Here is a 9,224-nt window from a genome sequence, read left to right on the forward strand (position 1 = left end):
TTTTCACTCTATTCGGTCCTGCCTTTTTTTTTACCTAAATTGTCATCCTGCTTTTATTTTTTTCAAGTGTCTCATCCTGCCTTTTTTTTTTACTCAAAACTCCTGTCCTGCCTATTTTTTTCAAATTTCATCCTAGAACTCCCCCCCCCCCCCCATAAAAATCAAATGGTAGCTCCCTTACTGAATAAAATATCTAAATTTTGTCCTGCCTTTTTTTTAGTTGTAATCTTTGTCCTGCCTTTTTATTTTTCACTCTATTCGGTCCTGCCTTTTTTTTTACCTAAATTGTCATCCTGCTTTTTTTTTTGCAAAGTGTCTCATCCTGCCTTTTTTTTTTACTCAAAACTCCTGTCCTGCCTATTTTTTTCAAATTTCATCCTAGAACTCCCCCCCCCCCCCCCCCCATAAAAATCAAATGGTAGCTCCCTTACTGAATAAAATATCTATTTTGACAATAATGTAAAAAAAAAAAAAAAAAATAGGACACTTCTGACATTCAAAACTTTTAGTCAAAAGATGTTGTAATTTCATATTCCAATAAATCTGTAAATGCATTACTTTGATACACCTTCTGTTACAAGTTGAAAAAACTGAATGTGACGGACATTTTTTTGTTTAAAGCACCTTGATGATGTTCTTGATCATTGAAATGTTTGCTAATTTCCTGATATTCTGAATGGACAAGGCTGATACAAAATTTCCTTCGTTGTTGGCTTCTTTGAGGATTTTATTTCAAAGACAGATGTCAAAGAGTTCATATAATATTCAATATATTTAATCAATACACTTTTTCAAAGGAAACAAATAACGGTCAGTTACCATAGATGAGGGTGGGGATGGAGTTTACAGAATAGAGAGAAGAAATAGGCGAAAGATGCAAAATAAATGGCAAAGAAATTAAAGAAATTAATAAAGAAAAAATAGGAAAAAGAAAAGAATGGAGAATAAAAAGACGCTAAAATATAAAGAATACAGAAAATTGGGTAAAAATATTAAATAATTCTGAAATGAAGAAATCCCTCCCCATATCCAGACCCGCACTAATCATAATTTGATTTCGAACTTAGAGCATTTTATTACTTTACTGCGTATGGAATTCTAATCAAAATTCAATTAAATGATTATGGATCATATAATGGTTCATTATCAAAAAGAAGAAAAAGCATGTATATTGGAAAAAAATATTGGATTTGAAAATATTTATTTGAATCATTATAAAACAATAATGCATATACATATACATGTACCTGCGCAAGTTTCAGAATTGATTGATTGTTATACTACTAGTATAATGTTTAAGGAATGACTGTAATATTGTTTTCTGTCTATGAAGAAATAACGGGTTATTTTAAAGTGTTTACCACATTTTAGGTTATTTCGAAAAAACAGAAAAAATATTACAGTCATTCCTTATAATTTAATTCTAAGTTGCTTTTTAAACCGGTGTAAATCAAGAAAAAAAAGTTGATGACGTCACAATCGCATGGCAAAATTATGTTCATGAGTTGGTAGACAAAACACTGTCAGCCAATTAGAGGACGCGTTACATCCAAAATTAAATTATTGAATCTTACGTTAAATTATATCTGTATCTGTGTACTGCATGGTGGGAGTAGGTTTTCTTTTCTTTTCAGTGTATTTGTTTTAGATGCAGTTTTGGCAAGGTATTGTCTGTTTATTGTTGCTGTATATATGATTGCTGATTTCCCCTTTCTAGTTATAAGATTTAACCAGACTGATAATTCATTAAGACTGTTGATTCTTGACAAGATTCTGAACAAGACCTGCTCTTTGGTCCAGCTGTTGTTCCTTTTGACACATTCCTTAATTCCATTCTCAATTTTACATATTGGACTATTTTGCGCTACAAAATAGACTAAACTTATCAACCAGTCTATTAAATGGACATCAACTGCTTTTAATTATTACCATCGAATCGACTTAAACTTTTAGAACAATATTAAAATTAACCACAAATTAAAAGGTCAAGAAACAAATTTAAAATTTACATGTATGTTTCACGAGAATCTGTTAGTTTAATTGACTAACAACACTCGTGCGTCATTAAACAATTCCCCCCTTTTTCACTTATATTTCTGATCTATGAAGTGTTGATCAAATACATGTTTATATTTTCCCGCTCTTTATATAAAATGTGCTTCGGTCAACACTTATCAACCCCAATAAAATATAAAAGAAACATTCATTTCCTAAAAAAGTTATATACGAAAAAATGTTATGCATTATCAGCACTGCGTGCGTATTTCAGGACTATATGCCAACTTATTTTATAATCGACATAATTATCATTCAGAGACTGTCTTGATCATGAGACCCGATATAAAGCAGAATAGAAAATAGTATTGAAAGAAGACATACAAATGTTGCGTTTGCACATTGCTAAGCCATCATGCACATGCCACCATAACTTCGAAAAAGAGGTAAAAGCAATTTAACACGATGGAGAGAGAACAAAACATGAAACCACAATAAACAAGAATGTGTCCATAGTACACGGGTGCCCAATCCACACTATCATTTTGAACATCATTTTCTATGTTCAATGGACTGTGAAAATGGGTAAAAACTCTTATTTTGCATTAAAATTAGAGAGCTTATATCATAGGGAACATGTGTACTATTATAAGTTTAAAAATGACTGGACCTCAACTTCATTAATAACAACCTCGACCAAAAACTTCAACCTGAAAGACTAAAAACTTTAACATGAAGCGGGTCAGACAGAAGAACGGACGGACGAACAGACGAACGGACGTACAGAAAACATAATGCCTATAAATGGGAAATAAAAATATAAAAAATAATTGAATGATCTCCTTTCTGATTGTGAATTATCATTCACGAGAGTTCGACAATAAGCAACACTATAAACAGGAAATCCGAATCGAAAAATGTTTCCCGATGAATGAAAATTCTGATTTCTACAATTTAATTATTCGATTTATGGTTAAAATACGGTATACATTTGAAAGAACTTTTCATTTTACAAGTAATCGATTTTAGGCATTGCTTTATCATTTGTGAATCTTCATCATCATTAAAATATGAAATTAACGGCCTCAATATGTTACAAGAACAAACAAATGTAATTTTATTATCACAAATATCAATACATTCTCGACCTTTGAATGTCGTTATTGAATAAGAAGAACGATTTACGATAGTATTTTACGACATAGTTAACCATTACTTACAGATGTTTCAATACATATGCAGCAGTAATTACATTGGTGATTCAGAATTCTGTAATGAAAGTATCTTCATCTGTATATCCATATATAGTTTGAATCTTAAAAGATGGAAGAATAAACACGCGCTATAAAAGTGGGATATTCTAAACTCATAGATAGAAAATAAACAAACAACGTCATGGCTAAAAAAGAAAAAGACAAACAGACAAATAAGCACACAAGAAACAACATAGAAAACTATAGAACAAATAACACGAACCCGACCAAAAAATGGGGGTGATCTCAGGAGCTTCTGAATGGTAAGCAGATCCTGCTTCACATTTGGCACCCGTCGTGTTGCTCATGTTATTAAAAACCAGGTAAGTAGTATATATTTCGTGCGTTCGACGCGCTTTTCTAGATCTACCTCAAAGCCAAATACTTTTTACCAAGGACATAAGAAACTAAGCTGTTGGAGAGCTATAGAACCAAACAGGACCAAAATATAGTCAAATCTATCTAAGGTTAATTTTGCCTGAGGGAGTTTAAACCTCAGTTTCTTAATCATTCAAACAGTTATATTTTTTATGACCCACCTACGATAGTAGAGGGGCATTATGTTTTCTGGTCTGTGCCTCCGTTCGTCCGTTCGTCCGTTCGTTCGTCCCGCTTCAGATTAAAGTTTTTGGTCGAGGTAGTTTTTGATGAAGTTGAAGTCCAATCAACTTGAAATTTAGTACACATGTTAACTATGATATGATCTTTCTAATTTTAATGCCAATTTTAAAGTATTGACCCCAATTTCACGGTCCAGTGAACATGTAAATTGATAGTGCGAGTGGGGCATCCGTGTACTATGACACATTCTTGTTTTTATTCTAAATTGGGCCGATTTTGAACCCGATTTTGAACTCTCAATTCTATAAACAAAAAACATTTCAATTTTAGAAAGGTTTGTTATAAATCATGTCAGTACAGAAGTAATTCATGAATAATGAGATTTTCAGACACACGTTTAAAAAGTAAAGTTACGTAAACACTGCAAACATTTGCCAATAAGCTTTATGTCAATTAATTCTTGACATGTCAATCGATTCTTGACATTATGTAAGATTCAGAAAAAAACTTGATGGTATAGTGCTAATTGTGCAATATATAAAACGGTTCCATTTTATCATATATCCTTCATTGTTAATTGAGTCGTGTCACCTGTAACCCACCATAGTTATAGTTGTATATACAGTCAGTATTTACCAATCATTCGTTAGTCTATGCCTTTTAGACAATTGATGTTTCCAACGATATGTGATATATTTAAGAGTAACAATTGTTCGTAGGTGTAAGTAATGCTACTTCAATAACTTGCAGACTTGACAAAAAATAGATGTGGTATGATTACCGATGAGACAATCTAAAAAGAGACCAAATGACACAGAAATTCATACCTTTAGGTCACCATACGGCCATCAACAATGAGCAATGCCCATACCGCATAGTCAGCTATAAAAGGTCCAGAAATCACAAATGTTAAACATTTCAAACGATAAGAATCATTCAAGGGTTAAATTAACAGTATCTAATGGATTGTGGTATGCGGTATGGGTTTGCTCATTGTTGAAGGCCATATCCAGTCTTATTTGTGCTTACTTCTACGTCATGTGGTCTCTGGTGGAGAGTTGTCTCATTGCCAAACCAAACAACATCTTCTTATCTTTAATGAGATCACGTTATTTTTTGTACAGATAATCTTACTCTAAATGCTTTGTAGTTTTATTGCAGAACAGTTTAGTGCAACGTTTTTTTTTTTTTTTTTTTTTAAATATTAACACTTTTCATGAAATGGACTCTTCAACTGTTCGAAAAGTCTTTTAAACAAACCATTGTTAAACATTATCTGGGTAGAAAGCTATAAACACATCGAACATCATTTATGTACGTGACCTATGTTTCATTAGTCACTGCAACTTGCTTCCAGACAAAAAGCCTAACTGCACCTTGACACTGAGAGGCTGATATCTCTTCCTTCTTTTCTAAAATTATAAGGCAGCAACCATTTGATTTTCTGGGGGGGGGGGGGGGGGGGAGTGGGGGCTATGGTTTTTTTTGGAAAAAAAAGTTTGTTTCCAGTTTTTGGAGAAAAAAATAATTTGTTTTTGATTCTGAGAAAAAAAAAATTGTTTGTTTCGCCCTCAGCTGCCACTATATGTAATGCTAAAATTGAAAGAAAAAAAATAGTTTTTGACTTGTCGCGAAAAAAATAGATTGTTTTTCGCCACAGGCGAAAAAAAAAATTGTCCAGAAAAAAAAACCATAGCCCCCCCCCCCCCCCCCCCAGAAAATCAAATGGTTGCTGCCTAAGTATATTTTATGGCATATACTGTAACATATGTCTGCGGTTTGTACTTGTCGATACGAAAATCGTGACCTAATCAACTGTATACTAGTATGATAATTTGTACAAGGCAGAGATTGGTACCTTTTGGGACAGAACTGTTTGTGGTGAAGCAATCGTGTACCGTAATACAACACGGTTGCACCGAGGTACAAATGCTTTATACCATATTTTATAAAACTCTATCGTATCTTTAAAATCGAATTGTTCACGCTTAATTTCCACTGTAATATTTCTGTAAAAGATGGTAATCTTTTCGTCACTTAACGTTAATATCCAGTTTAACATTTACTTTATTATGCTCACCTGTGTTGAAATTAACACCTGAACGGGAGATGGTCAATCAAAAACAGGTAATAAAAAACATGGCGACAATAACATCAAATAACCGTGTCTCACACGCCTATCGCAAATATCATCACCATTTTACTTATTCCAGTTTTATGATCTTTAAAGACAGCTTTTGTGGTTTTTGATCGGATCTTTCCGAAGTTACATTTGCTGCGGGCCATTAATTATTGTAATTTAACTTTATAACAAGAGACTTCATTGGTTGTAGTTTTTTATGCGAATTTAATGCAAACCTCTGAAGGTTATTTATTGAAGGAGACAAAAGATAAACTATTTAATGAATATTAATGCCTCACACTTTTGCTAGGTGACGATCGTTAAACTTTTCAGCTCGGACAATTATTTTTCGATAAATAAGGGCCTCTGAGGATAACTTGACAGCATGACGTCCAACTTCAATGATTATGTTTCTATCAAAAGTCTAATTTGAATTTGTTATAGTTTGACTGCTACTGCTTTTTAATTCATTTTTTTTCAAGGTCAACAAAATACAAACTACAGCATGAAATAATATTATTTTACGTTACCATTTTACTGGATCAGATGCATTTTCGACAATATATGTCGCTGTAATAATGTTCGAGGACATTTTGGTTTACTATAATGATCACAGCTCACAACAAAACTCAGTTCTTGGACAAATCATTATGGAATTCCCCAATGAATTGAACGCTTTTTTAGCAGCCATAAAAAAGTCTGGTAAAGAACCTGGCTGGAAGTTTTCAACAAGTACTGGCAACTAACATGGAACAAGGCTAAGAAACAAGGCATCCTCCAGTAAACCCAAGCCGGCCCTGAAAAAGAACAAACCACCATCCACCAGAACAAGGCACGCCAAGCGTTATGACCAGTGGGTGCAGGCCAAAAGCTCTGCTGCAACATCGGCTGAGGAAATACCACCAACCACCAGCGTAGACCAGAATAATCAAACAGAAGCCAAAACATCGCTAGAGGGAAACAAGGAGAAAACACCTACGAAATACCAAGGTGAACATGAGGGGATCGTCATCAAAGCAGACATCGTCACCGTTCAACCCAAGGAATGCGTGCCTCGTTAATACCATCTTCCCCCAACCAACAACAGAGACAAGCGATGTCGGATTGACTACGACGAGGGATTTGACCTACCTGATCACGAGATACTAAAGACACCAACACACATCGCCATTAATAATGCCATCTCCAGAGGCAGTAGCAACAGCAAAACGGTCAACAGATCTATAACCGTACAATAGATAGAATTAAGTCCCAGATATTTGAGACTATAAAACCGAAACGAACGAACGAGGTCAAAAATGGTTGAAGTTCCAAAATGCAAACGTTGATGCTGTTATGTGATGCCTAATCATCTAGTATAACGTATCAAAATATTGTATAGGAGCAACACGGCGGGTGTAACACGTTGTAACTGGATTTGCTTACCCTTCAGGGGCATTTGTGATCATCCCTGGATATTGGTACGGTTCGATTTGCTTTAGTTCACTTTGTTGTGTTTTGTATACAGGTTTGTCTTTTTCTATTTTTGAAAAGGCGGTTACAGTTCATTTTCACTTCTGAGTGAAAGTGTTCCTTTGGTATCTTTAACTTCCTTTCTTTTTACTTGAGAGCTGACATGCAATATAACCGAAAATTATAAATACGTTTTGGGCATATGGTCTTCAACTGTCTCTATCTAATTGTAGGATGAATTCCATCAAACTATTACAGATTCTTATACTATTCTTTTGTTAGTAATTTGAAAACGAATAATAGCTCATTGCTCATTGTTGAAGGCCGTAACCTATAGCTGTTAATCTCGGTGTCATTTGGTCTCTTGTGAAGAACTGTATCATTTGCAATCACACCACATCTCCTTTTTTTATACTGGATGTCTCTTCTGTTTACTTTTACATGAACATAAGCTTGAAGTGCCTCCTCACTCTCCGAACGGAACAAGCGTTGTCACTCAAATTCAGATAACCATTTTTTCAATGAAATAAACCCTTAGCATATCTTTATTAAAAAATGTATAAGTTTGGTCCTAGGTTCAGGTACAGTTGTACTATATTTTCTAGCTTGACAAGTCACATTGAATGGGAACCTTAGTGATATATCAATGCAAGGAGAGAGTAATTCTTATTGTTATAATGTGCACCTGCTTGCAAATTTACTTGAACTTTTGAGGCACACGCATTTGGTTGTCTTGCATCTATCAAGTTGCCTCAAGGCTGTCTCAGTTCGTGCATTCACCAAGTATAACGTAATCAGAGATCTATATTTTGATTAGATTGGTGCATTCAAGTTTAGGGTTTCTCGTAGCGTCAGTCAATTCAGGGTCTTGCGTATACTGTCACATGGATGTACAGCATTGCCATTTTCCAACAACGAATCTGCTTTAGGGAGCAACCATTTAACTTCAAGGGGAGAGGGTATGGGTTTTTGTCTGAGTCAGATTTGTTTTCGAAAATTTCTTAAGATTTTCGACGCAATCAATCAAATATTGTTTTTCAAATTTAACACTATAAAGTATGGGGGAAATCAATATGTTTGTATGACCATAATATATTTGTTTCATCAAATTAAGGATCAGATTTTTAAAGGAAAAAACATACCCCCTTTTTTAAAGTTAAATGATCCTTTCCTTAATACGAACCGAGAATCTTTTGTTTCCTACTCTTAGAACTAGAACATCAAAGACAATACAGAAAAGACGGAAAACATACTTGTTGTCGCTCAAGAATATTTTATATTTTGGTGATGTCTTCGCCTTAAAATCATCCAAACCCTAGACGATAGATACGGGCAACATGCATCAATGGATTTAATTACGTCCCAAAAGCCATGCCATAAAAAAGAATAGGTTTGTTTGCCCTCACCCTACCTACCCAGAAAAAAGCTGCCTACTCAAAATCTTTTGTTGTACTGATTTGGAAATATTTTTTTTATTCAGATAGGCACGAGGATTAATAAACAAATAACACTTAATTTTCTCTTTGCCAAACAAAAAGAAAAAATGCCTACCAACCTACCCACTGTTTCGATGTTTCGGTAGGGTTTGGGCAAACCAAAACATTTTTTAAGTGTGGTCCCACTTCTAAATCTCCTTAGGCGAAAAAAAATCAATTTGTAACCTGCTTTGAAATAGTTTTGTTTAGTATTAGTGGTATTGATTTGTTACATTTCAAAAGCATAATTCTAATTTTGTTTCCTAAATAGACAGATTTTTCTATTGGTATCGCCCATCGACCACGCCCCTCGTCGTACTTCATAGGGTATTATGAAACATACAATACGTAATAAACACTACAAAT

General features: G+C 34.2%; 1 long non-coding RNA gene across 1 annotated transcript; it reads right to left on the reverse strand.

Moving 5' to 3' along the window:
- Window positions 1-1,277: 1,277 nt before the first annotated feature.
- LOC143051192 (uncharacterized) lies at window positions 1,278-6,043 on the reverse strand. The gene is made up of 3 exons (XR_012970638.1): window positions 5,890-6,043; window positions 3,216-3,310; window positions 1,278-1,864 (listed from the first exon to the last, which is right to left on the reverse strand). It is a non-coding gene; the product is annotated as an uncharacterized LOC143051192 (long non-coding RNA).
- Window positions 6,044-9,224: the final 3,181 nt, after the last annotated feature.

Source organism: Mytilus galloprovincialis, chromosome 11, assembly GCF_965363235.1.
Source record: "Mytilus galloprovincialis chromosome 11, xbMytGall1.hap1.1, whole genome shotgun sequence".
NCBI lineage: Eukaryota > Metazoa > Mollusca > Bivalvia > Mytilida > Mytilidae > Mytilus > Mytilus galloprovincialis.